A 15428-nucleotide genomic window follows, 5' to 3' on the forward strand; every position below is an offset into this window, starting at 1 on the left:
GTTAGTCTTGTTGCAGCTGGTATAAGGATATTAAGCATGCTTTGTTTTAACGTTGTTCTATAGTTCTGCATGCTTACCAAAAAATGACAGAGATCATCTCAAGTTTGGGGTTAAAACTCATCTGTCTCAGTGGCATCCCTGAGTGTTCCTCACCATGGTAGGCACAAAGTGACAGGGATTAGCTGATTCCTGGGGAAAACTTAAGAAGCATTTAAGGTTTTATCAATAACATTACTAATTTATCTTTTCCAGTATAGCTGAATACAATTTCTCTTGTTCAGTAGTACCACAGCATGCAAGTGAGAAGGGAGTTTTATCAGTATGACCTGTGTGGGTGAAGTGGATTGTAAGGGAGCCTTTCCTCTGCAGTGTCCATGACTTAAAAATTTGAATCCCTCGTCTCTCAGCCTACCAGTGCTTGTATTTGGCATCTTGTAGCATACTGTTAGTTGCTGGACATGGTTTCCTCAGGATCAAGCTGGGAAGACCAATGGGAAAGTTTTGGTAGTGTCAGTGCAAGGAGTGGATGCATAAAAAGCAGTCAGTTGTGAAGAGCTGGTGATTCTCTTGCAATGCAACACACAGAGATTTCATTTTTTAGCTAATGCCTAGTGCTGTGGTTCACAATCCTTGTTGGTCTGTGGGCAGCAGCACTGGGCATGTTACAGGCTGTGTGCAGCGCTATAATGTGCTTTCCTCCTCAATCTGTTTTAAAACTTGCAGTAACTGTAAACATCAGAGGGTCTCATGGGCAATATGTTACTTCAGTGCCATGGATTGAAGATCACTGGTTTAAGATGACTGGCCATGAATTAAACATTTAACAAAAACAGCAGTGGTATAATTTCACCCACAAAATACAGCAGCAAACCATGAAAGCAGCAGTTTGCTGAGTGTACTGGTTTTGGCTGGGACAGAGTTAATTTTTGTCCTAGTAGCAAGCATGGGGCTATGTTTTGGATTTGGGCAGAAAACAGTGTTGATAATACAGGGATGTTTTAGTAACTGCTTGTTGTGGTTTAGCCGGCAACTCAGCCCCACACAGCCGCTTGCTCACTCCCCCACCAGCGGGACAGGGGAGAGAATCAGAAGGGTAAAAGTGAGAAAGCTCGTGGGCTGAGATAAGAAAAGTTTAATACTTAATATTAAACCATAATAACAAAAACAACAATAATAATGCAATGAAAAGGAAAATAACAAGAGAGAGAGAGGCAAAACCCAGGACAGGGGGAAGGGGGGGATGAAAAACCAAAAAAAAACAACACATGACTCAACCACCCAACACAGCCAGTCACCAAGCCACAACCACCTCCCCCACATGCCAACTCCCCGGGTTAATATACTGGTCATGGAGTCACATGGTATGGAATGAATATCCCATTGGCCAGTTTGGGTCAGCTGTCTTGGATGTGGCCCCACCCCTCCTGGCCTCTTGCCCACTTCTCAGAGCATGGGAACATGAAGCTGGAAATATCCCTAACTACTATAGGCGATACTTAGCGACACTGAGCTGCTCATTAACAATAACTAAAGCACCAACGTGCCATCAGCACATTACCAGCTACAGTGAAGAGAATTAAGTCTATCCCAGCCAAAACCAGCACATTCCCCACCCCTTATTCCGTACCATTTACACCATGCCCAGGTCCCATAGGATGCAATACAACCTCACCAACCACCACCCCTCCCGCCCCTTCCCATCCTTTAACATAATACAAAGACATCATTCCCTTAGTTCATGGACCTTCCCTGTAAAATGTCCATAAAAATGACCATTGAGTTCACCCAGTCCATGACTCCGGGCTCCATCTGTCGCATCAGTCTTTCAGAGCAGGAGAGATGGTGTGTGTGGTGTTGGGTTGCTGCATACCAAGTCAGTTTTCGTTCCATCACTGCTGCGCTTTGCTAGATTCATCAAAGTTCATCTTACATGGATTGGGAGGTTTTGTGCTGGTTTTGGCTGAGAATGGGTTAATTCTCCTCACCGTGGGGGTTGGCTACCTTTCCAGCTTCCCGCGCTGTGCCACGTGGCAGGGTGCTGGGAGGGGCAGGGCCATGGTGGGGGCAGCTGACCCCAACTGGCCAATGGCATGTTCATTCCATACCATGTGAAACCATGACCAGTATATTAAGGGGGGCAGTTTGCAGCTCGTGGGAGGCGCGGAGTCAGATTGACAGGTGGTGAGCGGCTGCGTCACGTGCGGTTTGTTTCGGCGGTTCGTTACCCTCCACCCTCCCCCGGGGCTTTGCGCCTCTCGTTGTTCTTCTTTCCATTGCATTTCTGTTGTTGTTTCTTTTAATTTTAATTATTAAACTGTTCTTATCCCAACCCACGAGCGTTTCCCTTCTGATTCCCTCCCCCATCTAATGGTTGGGGAGTGAGCAAGCAACTGTGTGGGGCTGAGCTGCCAGCTAAACCACGACAGGTTTGTACTATGCTATCATTGATATAATATATAGCAACCACAGAAGGGATGACATACAATTCTATTTAGCAGTTTGCATTATGCAATGCATTTCAATGACTGTTTTCACCCAAAATCAAATCCCCTCGAGGCACACAACGACCTACTCAATCCATGCGCATCACCCACCAAGTGCACCCAGGTTCTCGAGCAAAAGCAATCCCACGAATGGGTTTGCCTTTGCCTGAAGCAGGACAGGAAGAACCCAGCCTGTTTTCCCCAGTATACTTCTTACCTGCACTACAGGGGCTCTATCCCCTTCCACAGTACGTAAGCTTTCTGACTGGGCAGGGCCGGCTTGGTTGGCAGATCCCCTCGTGTTGACTAACCAGGTGGCTTTTGCTAGATGTGTATCCCAGTGCTTGAATGTCCCACCCACCATTGCTCACAGTGTAGTCTATAACAGTCCATTGTACCATTCAGTTTTCCCAGAGGCTGGCGCATGACAGGGGATGTGATACACTCACTCAATGCCGTGCTCTTAGGCCCAGGTGTCTATGAGGTCATTTCAGGAATGAGTCCCATTGTCCGACTCAGTTCTCTCTGGGGTGCCATTTTGCCGCAGGACTTGTTTTTCAAGACCCAGGATAGTGTTCCGGGCAGTGGCACGGGGCACTGGATAGATTTCCAGCCAGCCAGTCGTTGTTTTTACCATTGTAAGCACATGGCGCTTGCCTTGGCGGATTTGTGGGAGTGTGATATAATCAGTCTGCCAGGCCTCCCCATATTTATATTTCAGCCATCGTCCCCCATACCACAGAGGCTTTACCCGCTTCGCTTGCTTGATTGCAGTGCACGTTTCACATTATTGGATAAGCCATGCAATAACATCCATGGTTAAGTCCACCCCTCGATCACGAGCCCACCTGTATGTTGCATCTCTCCCTTGATGGCCTGAGGTGTCATGGGCCCACCAAGCTAGAAATAGTTCACCCTTCTGTGCCAGTCCAGATCCACCTCAGCCACTTCAGTCTTAGCAGCCTGATCCACCTGCTGGTTGTTTCGATGTTCTTCAGTGGCCCAACTCTTGGGGACGTGAGCATCCACATGACGTACCTTTACAACCAGGTTCTCTACCCGGGCAGCAATATCTTGCCACAATGTGGCAGCCCAGATGGGTTTGCCTCTGGGCTGCCAGTTGCTTTGCTTCCATTGCTGCAGCCAGCCCCACAGGGCATTTGCCACCATCCAGGAGTCAGTATAGAGATAGAGCACTGGCCACTTTTCCTGTTCAGCGATGTCTAAGGCCAGCTGGATGGCCTTTACCACTGCAAACTGGCTCGATTCACCTTCTCCTTCAGCAGTTTCTGCTACTTGTCGTGTAGGACTCCATACAGCAGCCTTCCATCTCCGGTGCTTTCCCACAAGGCGACAGGACCCATCAGTGAACAGGGCATATTGCTTCTCATCTTCTGGCAGTTTGTTATACAGTGGGGCTTCTTCAGCACGTATCACCTCCTCCTCTGGTGATATTCCAAAGTCTTTGCCTTCTGGCCAGTCAATGATCACTTCCAAGATTCCTGGGCGACTGGGATTTCCTACCTGAGCCCGCTGGGTGATCAGTGCAACCCATTTACTCCACATAGCATCAGTTGCATGGTGTGTAGAGGGGATGTTTCCTTTGAACATCCAGCCCAGCACTGGCAGTCGGGGTGCCAGGAGCAACTGTGCCTCAGTACCAACCACTTCTGAAGCAGCTCAAACCCCTTCGTATGCTGCCAATATCTCTTTTTCAGTTGGAGTAGAGCGGGCTTCGGACCCTCTGTATCCCCAACTCCAAAACCCTAGGGGTTGACCTTGGGTCTCCCCTGGTGCTTTCTGCCAGAGGCTCCAGGTAGGGCCATTCTCCCTGGCTGCAGTGTAGAGCACATTTTTTACATCTTGTCCTGCCCGGACTGGCCCAAGGCCTACTGCATGAACTGTCTCCTGTTTAATCTGTTCAAAGGCTTGTCGTTGCTCAGGGCCCCTTTTGAAATCATTCTTTTTCTGGGCCACTTCATAGAGAGGGCTTACAATCACACTGTAATTTGGAATATGCATTCTCCAAAAACCCACAACACCCAAGAAATCTTGTGTTTCCTTTTTGCTAGTTGGTGGAGACATGGCTGCTATTTTGTTGATCGCATCCATTGGGATCTGATGACGTCCATCTTGTGATTTGATTCCTAAGAACTGGATTTCTTGTGTGGGTCCCTTCACCTTACTTTGTTTTATGGCAAAACCAGCTTTCAGAAGGATTTGGACTATTTTCTCTCCATTCTCAAAAACTTCTGCTGTGTTGCCCCACACGATGTTGTCATCAAAGTATTGAAGGTGTTCTGGAGCTTCTCCCTGTTCCAGTACAGTCTGAATCAGTCCATGGCAAATTGTAGGACTGTGTTTCCACCCCTGGGGCAGTCGATTCCAGGTGTACTGGACACCCCTCCATGTGAAAGCAAACTGTGGCCTGCACTCTGCTGCCAGAGGGATTGAGGAGAATGCATTAGCAATATCAATTGTGGCATACCACTTGGCTGCCTTGGACTCCAGTTCATATTGAAGTTGTAGCATGTCTGGCACAGCAGCACTCAACAGTGGAGAGACTTCATTCAGGCCACAAGTCTACAGCTAGCCTCCACTCTTCATTAAACTTCCGCACTGGCTATATGGGTCTGTTAAAGGGTGACTTTGTCTTACTAATGACTCCTTGGCTCCTCAGCTGGTGAATGAGCTCATGGATGGAAATCAGGGAGTCTCAGTTGGTGCAATATTGCTGCTAGTGCACTGCTGTGGTGGCGATCAGCACCTGTTGTTCTTTGACATTCAGCAGCCCCACTACAGAATGGTCCTTCGAGAGGCCAGGCAAGGTAGTCACCTGTTTAGTTTCCTCCATCTCCAAGACAGCTACATCAAAAGCCTACCTGTACCCTTTTCGGTCCCTGAAATACCCTCTCCTGAGGTAGTCTATGCCAAGGATGCACGGAGCCTCTGGGCCAGTCACAATGGGGTGCTTTTGCCACTCATTGCCAGTTAGGCTCACTTCGGCCTCCAATACAGTTAGCTCTTGGGATCCCCCTGTCACTCCAGCAATGCTGATGGGTTCTGCCCCTATATAGTTTGGTGGCATTAATGTGCACTGTGCACCAGTGTCCACTAGAGCTTTATACTCCTGTGGGTCTGATGTGCCAGGCCATCAGATCCACACAGTCCAATAAACCCAGTTGTCCCTTTCCTCCACCTGGCTGGAGGCAGGGCCCCTCTATTCCTGGTCATAGTATTCGTCACTCATTTCCTTTAAATATGAATCACAAGTGTCTTTGTTAAGCTCAGAAATAAAATCGTCGCTTGTGCTCCTCCGTCTGGAGAATTGCTTTCTGGAAACTGGAGCAGCAGCTTTCCTGGAAGAGCCTCCCTGAGTGACTGTTCTTCCTTGCAGCTCATGTACCCGTGCCTCTAGGGTCAAGGTAGGCTTGCCATCCCACCTCATCATGTCTTCTTTGTGGTCACGCAGGTAAAACCATAGGGTGGCCTGTGGTGTGTATCCTCTCATTTGAGCCAAAGGACGATTATTCCTCACAGCTGAGACACTACTCTGTAGAGGTTCCCTCCCAGTACATCCCAGTAGATCCCAGTTCCCTCCCAGTACATCCCAGAACATCTCAGTAGATCCCAGTTCCCTCCCAGTGCATCCCAGTACATCTTGGGACAGTTTCTCTGGATCACAGACAAGAAGGAAGAAGGAAGAGATATTTGCTTCATAATCCTGGAGTCTATCAATCACCTCTGCCACTGTTGGTGTCTCGTCATCTTTCCAGGACATTACTGCCAATGAGTTTGCATGCAAAGATGGTGCGCTCCGTATAAACTTCCGCCACATGGGTCATGTGCACTCGGCTTTATCTGGATCTTTGGATGACCATTGATCATCCAGGTCACCATAAATCACCTCAAGCACAGCTAATTCCCTCAGGTACGTGATACCTTTCTCCATGGTCATCAATTTTCCTAGGCCAAATACAATATCTATGCTAATTCCCTTAGATAGTTGATGCCTTTCTCCATAGTTGTCCATTTTCCTGGGCGATATGTAACATCTTCTTTAAAGGGATACCTTTCCTTCACTCCAGACAGGAGTCGCCTCTAGAGGCTGAGGGCTTGTGTCATTATTCCAATTGCTTTGTCAACGCCCCCTTCCCCAGAAAGGGATCCCAATTGTTTGGCCTCTTTTCCCTCTAACTCCAGGCTACTGGCCTCATTATCGAGCATTGGAGCAGCCAGGTGACATTGTGCTTAGCTGAACAACGGCTGAAATCTTTTCGCATATCTCGCAACTCACTCAAGGACAGGGATCTTGTGGTCTCTATTTCATTTATGACTTCTTCCTCGTCTCCCCGTGACGGCACTGCTTTTTCATCATCCCGTTCTAAACGAGTTGATGTCCGCTTCCAATATTTCATCTTGTGTATGGGGGCAACTGATACTGGCACGTGTTGATTCTCTGAGCCAGCTCCAGTACTTGTCCTGGGGGTTTGAGTGGCTGCAGTGCCTGTCATCAGGGCTGGAGTGTCTACAGTGCCAGTCACTTTGCCTTTCAATCCAGAGACATTCTCTTCCCCCTGGGGGCACTGAATACTGTTGAGCAGGGCTCAGTATGCATGGGCCAGACCCCAGCATGTTGCAGTTATCTGTGTCTCTCTGGAGTTCCCAGTGTAACAACATACTTTCTCCAAATATTCTACTAGTTTTTTAGGATTCTGCACTTGTTCGGGGGTGAAACTCCAAATCACTGGGGGTGCCCACTGCCCTAGGTATTTGCCCATGCTATCCCACATGCCCTGCCACTCATGACTGTCAAGCCTTGGGGCAGATCTCTGGGTGATATTCTTAAGTGGCTTAGTCAAAACGAAAACAACATGTCCAAAAACTAACAATAAGTGCACCTTAACCACCCAAGGATGTTCAAGATACAAAAACGTTGTTGTAACAAAGGCACAGACATCATAGAACAAAGTTGCAAAGGTTCTATTCTGTATTTCCTCCAGATAAAATCTCTCCGAGGAGGAGGCATAATTGCTAATTGCCTCAACAAGGTGGTATCCGAAGTACAGTAACGGTTTCAGCAAAAAACCCCCAAATACCAGATAAAACTGAAAACGAATGTTTCTGTAACAAATTGTGTAGGCAAAACATTACTAATCACAGTAGAACACAGCAGACTCAACAAACCAACACCGATCTTCAACACCAACTGCAAAAAGGACAACATGGTGCTGTGACCAGCAACTGTTATTATCTCCAACCCTTGAGCCCCACGTTGGGCACCAAAAAGTCTGTCGTGGTTTAGCCGGCAGCTCAGCCCCACACAGGCACTCGCTCACTCCTCCACCAGTAGATGGGGGAGAGAATCAGAAGGGTAACGCTCGTGGGTTGGGATAAGAACAGTTTAATAATTAAGATTAAAAGAAACAACAATAGAAATGCAATGTAAAGGAGAACAACGAGAGGCGCAAAGCCCCGGGGGAGGGCGGAAGAGAGGGGGGAGGGGAACGAACCGCCGAAACAAACCGCACCCAATGCAGCCACTCACAGCCCACAGACCCAGCACCGCACCGCTCCCGAGCTGAAACCTGCATCCCCCCTTAATATACTGGTCATGGTGTCACATGGTATGGAATGAACATGCCATTGGCCAGTTGGGGTCAGCCACCCCCGCCGTGGCCTTGCCCCTCCCAGCCCCCCGCCATGCGGCAGAGCGTGGGAAGCTGGAAAGGTAGCCGACCCCCACAGTGAGGAGAATTAACCCCTTCTCAGCCAAAACCAGCACAACGATCCAGACAAAAATATACATAATATGTCTATTTCTTCCTAGGCTGTAAATGCACCTTGTTAATAAGCCGAAATCAAAAGGAATAAAAATTATCAAAATGGCATTTCTGCAGTATAAGAAATGTTAAACATGAGGCCCTGTGAGCTCCTCCTCAAAGCATAAATATCCATGCTCCAGCCAGCTACTATTAACAAGATATACACTATATTGTAGGAAGATATTATTGGACTCCAGAAATCTAATACTGTCTTGACAACCTAAAGTTAGAAATTTGGGGCTTTTTTGTCCACTTTCTTTACAAGTCCTCATAATTTCAAGAAATTACTTCAGTGGTAAACTTTAATTCAACCATATTATGTACAATAAATGGGGGCGGCTGACCCCGACTGGCCAATGGCAGGTTCATTCCATACCATGTGACACCATGACCAGTATATGAAGGGGGGGCAGGTTGCAGCTCGGGAGCGGCGTGGCGTCGGGTCGGTGGGCGGCGAGTGGCTGCGGCGCGTGCAGTTTGTTTCGGCGGTTCGTTCCCCCTCTCCCCTCCCTTCCCCCTCCCCCGGGGCTTTGCACCTCTTGTTGTTCTCCTTTCCATTGCATTTCTATTGTTGTTTCTGTTAATTTTAATTATTAAACTGTTCTTATCCCAACCCACGAGCTTTACCCTTCTGATTCTCTCCCCCATCTACCAGTGGGGGAGTGAGCGAGTGACTGTGTGGGGCTGAGCTGCCGGCTAAACCATGACAGTCTTTTTGGTGCCCAACGTGGGGCTCAAGGGTTGGAGATAACAACAGCTGCTGGTCACAGCACCATGTTGTCCTTTTTGCAGTTGGTGTTAAAAATCGGTGTTGGTTTGTTGAGTCTGCTGTGTTCTGCTGTCATTAGTAATGTTTTGCCTACAAGATTTGTTACAGAAACACTCGTTTTCAGTTTTATCTGGTATTTGGGGGTTTTGCTGAAACCGTTACTGTACTTTGGATACCACCTTGTTGAGGCAATTAGCAATTATACCTCCTCCTCTGAGAGATTTTATATGGAGGAAATATGGAATAGTACCTTTGCAACTTTGTTCTATGATGTCTGTGCCTTTGTTACAACAACGTTTTTGTATCTTGAACATCCTTGGGTGGTTAAGGTGCACTTAATGTTAGTTTTTGGGCATGTTGTTTTGGTTTTGACTAAGCAACTTAAGAATATCACCCAGAAATCTGCCCCGAGGCTTGATAGTTACGAGTGGCAGGGCATGTGGGATAGCATGGGCAAATACCTAGGGCAGTGGGCACCCCCAGTGATTTGGAGTTTCACCCCCGAACAAGTGCAGAATCCTAAAAAACTAGTAGAATATTTGGAGAAAGTATGTTGTTACGCTGGGAACTCCAGAGAGACACAGATAACTGCAACATGCTGGGGTCTGGCCCATGCATACTGAGCCCTGCTCAACAGTATTCAGTGCCCCCAGGGGGAAGAGAATGTCTCTGGATTGAAATGCAAAGTGACTGGCACTGTAGACACTCCAGCCCTGATGACAGGCACTGCAGCCACTCAAACCCCCAGGACAAGTACTGGAGCTAGCTCAGAAAATAAACCCGTACTAGTATCAGTTGCCCCCATACACAAGACGAAATACTGGAAGCGGACGTCAACTCGTTTAGAACAGGATGATGAAGAACCAGGGGCATCGCGGGGAGAGGAGGGAGAAGTCATAAATGAAATAGAGACTACCTGATTCCTGTCCTTAAGCGAGTTACGAGATATGCGAAAAGATTATAGCCGTCCTTCAGGTGAGCACATTGCCACCTGGCTTCTCTGATGCTGGGATAATGGGGCCAGTAGCCTGGAACTAGAGGGAAAAGAAGCCAAACAATTGGGATCCCTTTGTTATAATTAATTTAGCCTTCAACGGAATTTCAATCAAAGTTTACAATTTATTGAATAGAGACAAGCAAGCAGCGCTGGATGCACGGGGGATCCTTCCGCCTAACGTGCATCCCGTCATACAAAATTACAGGGTTTATATTCAGTTACTTAATTAATAACAATTAGTAAAAACACGCCTAAGTTTACACTCATTGGTCAGTGATAAGCATCCCACTTGCCGTTTTTCAGCCGTAGTTAAATTAGCCACACTTGCCATGTAGATTAGCCCGCATGCTCTTTACGGGTGTGAGTGGGCAAGTCTTTTTGGTCCTGAATTGGGTCGGTGGTCGCAATCTCCCCCTGCCGGAATTACCTTTCCCCCAGTTTCCATGCTTCAGGGCCTTCTGAGCCAAGAAGTTCCCTGTTATCACTACTGGCTGATTTGTGGTCTTCCCTTATCTTGGCACTCTCCTTGGTAGCAGGATGTTTCCACTGTTAGTCCTTGAAGTTCTACTGAATTGTATCTTTTTAGGAGGCTTCTTGTCAATGCAGCATTCATTGCTAATGCCCTCTTGTCTGGCCTAAGCATTATTTATTATCTTGTTAAAATTCTCAGGTGTTAGTTTCTACTCCTAACTAAAATTCTTTCTTAACAATTAACTTAACAAATCGCCAATCAACATTCCAACCATTAAGACAGTTAACAAGTCAATTGAACGGCCCTCGGTTACACAAGCACAAACAGAACAGTCAAATGTTAGACCTTTCTGGGGAAGGGGGCATTGACAAAGCAATTGGAATAATGACACAAGCCCTCAGCCTCTAGAGGCGACTCCTGTCTGGAGTGAAGGAAAGGTATCCCTTTAAAGAAGATGTTACATATCGCCCAGGAAAATGGACAACTATGGAGAAAGGCATCCAGTATCTAAGGGAATTAGCTGTGTTTGAGGTGATTTATAGTGATCTGGACGATCAACGGTCATCCAAAGATCGAGATGAAGCCAAGTGCACACGACCCATGTGGCGGAAGTTTGTACGGAGTGCAACATCCTCGCATGCAAACTCATTGGCAGTGATGTCCTGGAAAGATGACGAGACACCAACGGTGGCAGAGGTGATTGATGATAGACTCCGGGATTACAACACAAATATCTCTTCCTCGCTCGTCTCTGCTGTGGAGAAACTATCCCAAGAGGTCCAGCAACTCAAAGAAGATCTGTCCTACTCCCCACCTCGACAGAGTAGTGTCTCAGCTGTTAGGAATAAGCGTCCTTTGGCTCAAAGAAGGGGATACACACCACGGGCCACCCTATGGTTCTACCTGCGTGACCACGGAGAGGACATGATGAGGTGGGATGGCAAGCCTACTTCGACCCTAGAGGCACGAGTACATGAACTGCAAGGAAGAACAGTCACTCAGGGAGGCTCTTCCAGGAAAGCTGCTGCTCCAGTTTCCAGCGAGCAAATCCCCAGACAGAGGAGTAGAAGCGCAGATTTTATTTCTAAGTGTAATAGAGGGACTCCTGATTCACATTTACAGGAAGTGAGTTGTGACTGCCATGATCAGGACTAGAGGGGCCCTGCCTCCAGCCGGGTGGAGGAAAGGGATAACCGGGCTTACTGGACTGTGTGGATCCAATGGCCTGGCACGTCCGACCCACAGGAGTATAAAGCTTTAGTGGACACCGGCGCACAGTGCACCCTAATGCCATCAAACTATATAGGGGCAGAACCCATCAGCATTGCTGGAGTGACAGGGGGATCCCAAGAGCTAACTGTATTGGAGGCCGAAGTGAGCCTAACTGGCAATGAGTGGCAGAAGCACCCCATTGTGACTGGCCCAGAGGCTCCGTGCATCCTTGGCATAGACTACCTCAGGAGAGGGTATTTCAAGGACCCAAAAGGTTACAAGTGGGCTTTTGGTGTAGCTGCCTTGGAGACAGAGGAAACTGAACAGCTGTCTACCTTGCCTGGTCTCTCAAAGGACCCTTCTGTGGTGGGGTTGCTGAAGGTCAAAGAACAACAGGTGCCAATCGCCACCACAACAGTGCACCGGCGGCAATATCGCACCAACAGAGACTCTCTGATCCCCATCCATAAACTCATTCACCAACTGAGGAGCAAAGGAGTCATCAGTAAGACCCACTCACCCTTTAACAGTCCCATATGGCCAGTCTGGAAGTCTAATGGAGAGTGGAGTCTAACAGTAGACTATCGTGGCCAGAGGTAAAGGCCATCCAGCTGGCCTTAGACATCGCTGAACAGGAAAAGTGGCCAGTGCTCTATCTCTATACTGACTCCTGGATGGTGGCAAATGCCCTGTGGGGCTGGCTGCAGCAATGGAAGCAAAGCAACTGGCAGCCCAGAGGCAAACCCATCTGGGCTGCCACATTGTGGCAAGATATTGCTGCCTGGGTAGAGAAACTGGTTGTAAAGGTACGTCATGTGGATGCTCACGTCCCCAAGAGTCGGGCCACTGAAGAACATCGAAACAACCAGCAGGTAGATCAGGCTGCCAAGATTGAAGTGGCTGAGGTGGATCAGGACTGGCAGCATAAGGGTGAACTATTTCTAGGTCGGTGGGCCCATGACACCTCAGGCCATCAAGGGAGAGATGCAACATACAGGTGGGCTCGTGATCGAGGGGTGGACTTGACCATGGACCTTATTGCGCAGGTTATCCATGAATGTGACACATGCGCTGCAATCAAGCAAGCGAAGCGGGTAAAGCCTCTGTGGTATGGGGGACGATGGCTGAAATATAAATATGGGGAGGCCTGGCAAATTGACTATATCACACTCCCACAGACCCGCCAAAGCAAGCGCCATGTGCTTACAATGGTAGAAACAACGACTGGCTGGCTGGAAACATATTCTGTCCCACACCCCACTGCCCGGAAAACTATCCTGGGTCTTGAGAAACAAGTCCTGTGGCGACATGGCACCCCAGAGAGGATTGAGTCAGACAACGGGACTCATTTCCGAAATAGCCTCATAGACACCTGGGCCAAAGAGCATGGCATTGAGTGGGTGTATCACATCCCCTATCACGCACCAGCCTCTGGGAAAATTGAACGGTACAATGGACTGTTAAAAACTACACTGAGAGCAATGGGGGGTGGAACTTTCAAGCACTGGGATACACATTTAGCAAAAGCCACGTGGTTAGTCAACACGAGGGGATCTGCCAACCGAGCTGGCCCTGCCCAGTCAGAAATCCTACATACTGTGGAAGGGGATAGAGTCCCTGTAGTGCACACAAAAAGTATGCTGGGCAAAACAGTCTGGGTTCTTCCTGCCTCGGGCAAAGGCAAACCCATTCGTGGGATTGCTTTTGCTTGAGGACCTGGGTGCACTTGGTGGGTGATGCGGGAGGATGGAGAAATCCGATGTGTGCCTCAAGGGGATTTGATTTTGGGTGAAAACAGTCAATGAACTGAATGGCACAATGTGAACTGCTATATAATAAATACTGTGTGTCACCTCTGTGTTGTATCAATGATATCAGAGTACAAGCCTCCCAACCCATGGAAGATCAGCTATGAAACAAGCCCTGCAGCAGTGATGGAACGATGACTGACTCGGTATGCAGCAACCCAATGCCACACACCATCTCTCCCACCCTGAAAGACTGATACAACAGATGGAGCCCAGAGTCATGGACTGGGTGAACTCAATGGACATTTTAATGGACATTTTACAGGGAAGGTCCATGAACTAAGGGAATGATGCCTGTGTATTATGTTAAAGGATGGGAAGGGGAGGGGTGGTGGTTGGTACGGTTGTATTGCATCGTATGGGACCTGGGCATGGTGTAAATGGTATGGAATAAGGGGTGGAGAATGTGATGGTTTTGGCTGAGAAGGGGTTAATTCTCCTCACTGTGGGGGTCGGCTACCTTTCCAGCTTCCCACACTCTGCCTCGTGGCGGGGGGGGCTGGGAGGGTCAGGGCCATGGTGGGGGCAGCTGACCCCGACTGGCCAATGGCAGGTTCATTCCATACCATGTGACACCATGACCAGTATATTGAGGGGGGGCAGGTTGCAGCTCGGGAGCGGCGCGGCGTCGGGTCGGCGGGCGGCGAGCAGCTGCGGCGCATGCGGTTTGTTTCGGTGGTTTGTTCCCCCTCTCCCCTCCCTTCCCCCTCCCCCGGGGCTTTGCGCCTCTTGTTGTTCTCCTTTCCATTGCATTTCTATTGTTGTTTCTGTTAATTTTAATTATTAAACTGTTCTTATCCCAACCCACGAGCGTTACCCTTCTGATTCTCTCCCCCATCTACCGGTGGGGAGTGAGCGAGCGACTGTGTGGGGCTGAGCTGCCGACTAAACCACGACACCTCCTTTCCTGTGCAACATCAGGTTACACTGCTACATCCCTAAGTGATGTTTGACATTTTGGAGACAACATAAATAAGTTCATTTATTTTCCTGTTGCCATTCACTAAAACTACTATTAGATCATATCTTTACTGCCCTACCAATTGGTTTGTTAAAATGTTATAACTAAATTTTTCCTAAACTTGCTCCCAAGAAATGTAACCTACTAATGTGCTAACTGCACTAAAGTTTGCTTTCTTGAAGTTCACTGCTTCAGTTTTCTTTTTCTCTGACTTTCCATTCTGTCCATCAGTTTTCTGTAAGTTCCCCTCCATTTTCACATTCTCAGGGAAATCCCACTGCTTAGACAGAATCCATCTGAGCAGTATTTTAGCTTTCCATACCAAGAAGATGTAAAAAAGTCATCAGGAATCTGATAGACAGTTGCCATATTGTTAATTTTCTTCCTAGTAGCTGGTATAGGGCTGTCTGTTGTGGTTTGGCCCCAGTCAGCAACTAAATACCACACAGCCGCTTGCTCACTCCCCCCACCCCTGTGGGATGGGGGAGAGAATTGGAAGAGCAAAAGCAAGAAAAGTCATGGGTTGAGATAATAACAGTTTAATAATTAAAGTAAAACAGTAATAACAATAATAATAAGAATAATAATTAATAACAACAATAATAATACTAATAGTAATATATTTAAAAAGAAAATAGCAAGAGAGAGAAAGAGATGAAGCCTCAGGAGGAGGGAATAAAAAAACAAACAACAAGGGATGCAACTGCTCACCACCTGCCGACCGATGCGGCTAGTCCCCAAGTGGCGATCGCTGCTTCCCCCAGACAACTCCCCCAGTTAACATACTGGGCATGACGTCATATGATATGGAACAACCCTTTGGTCAGTTTGGATCAACTATATTGGCTGTGCCCCCTCCCCTCCTGGCTTCTTCTGCACCTGGCAGAGAATGAGAGGCTGG

This window comes from Phalacrocorax carbo, assembly GCF_963921805.1.
Source record: "Phalacrocorax carbo chromosome W unlocalized genomic scaffold, bPhaCar2.1 SUPER_W_unloc_4, whole genome shotgun sequence".
Taxonomy (NCBI): Eukaryota; Metazoa; Chordata; class Aves; order Suliformes; family Phalacrocoracidae; genus Phalacrocorax; species Phalacrocorax carbo.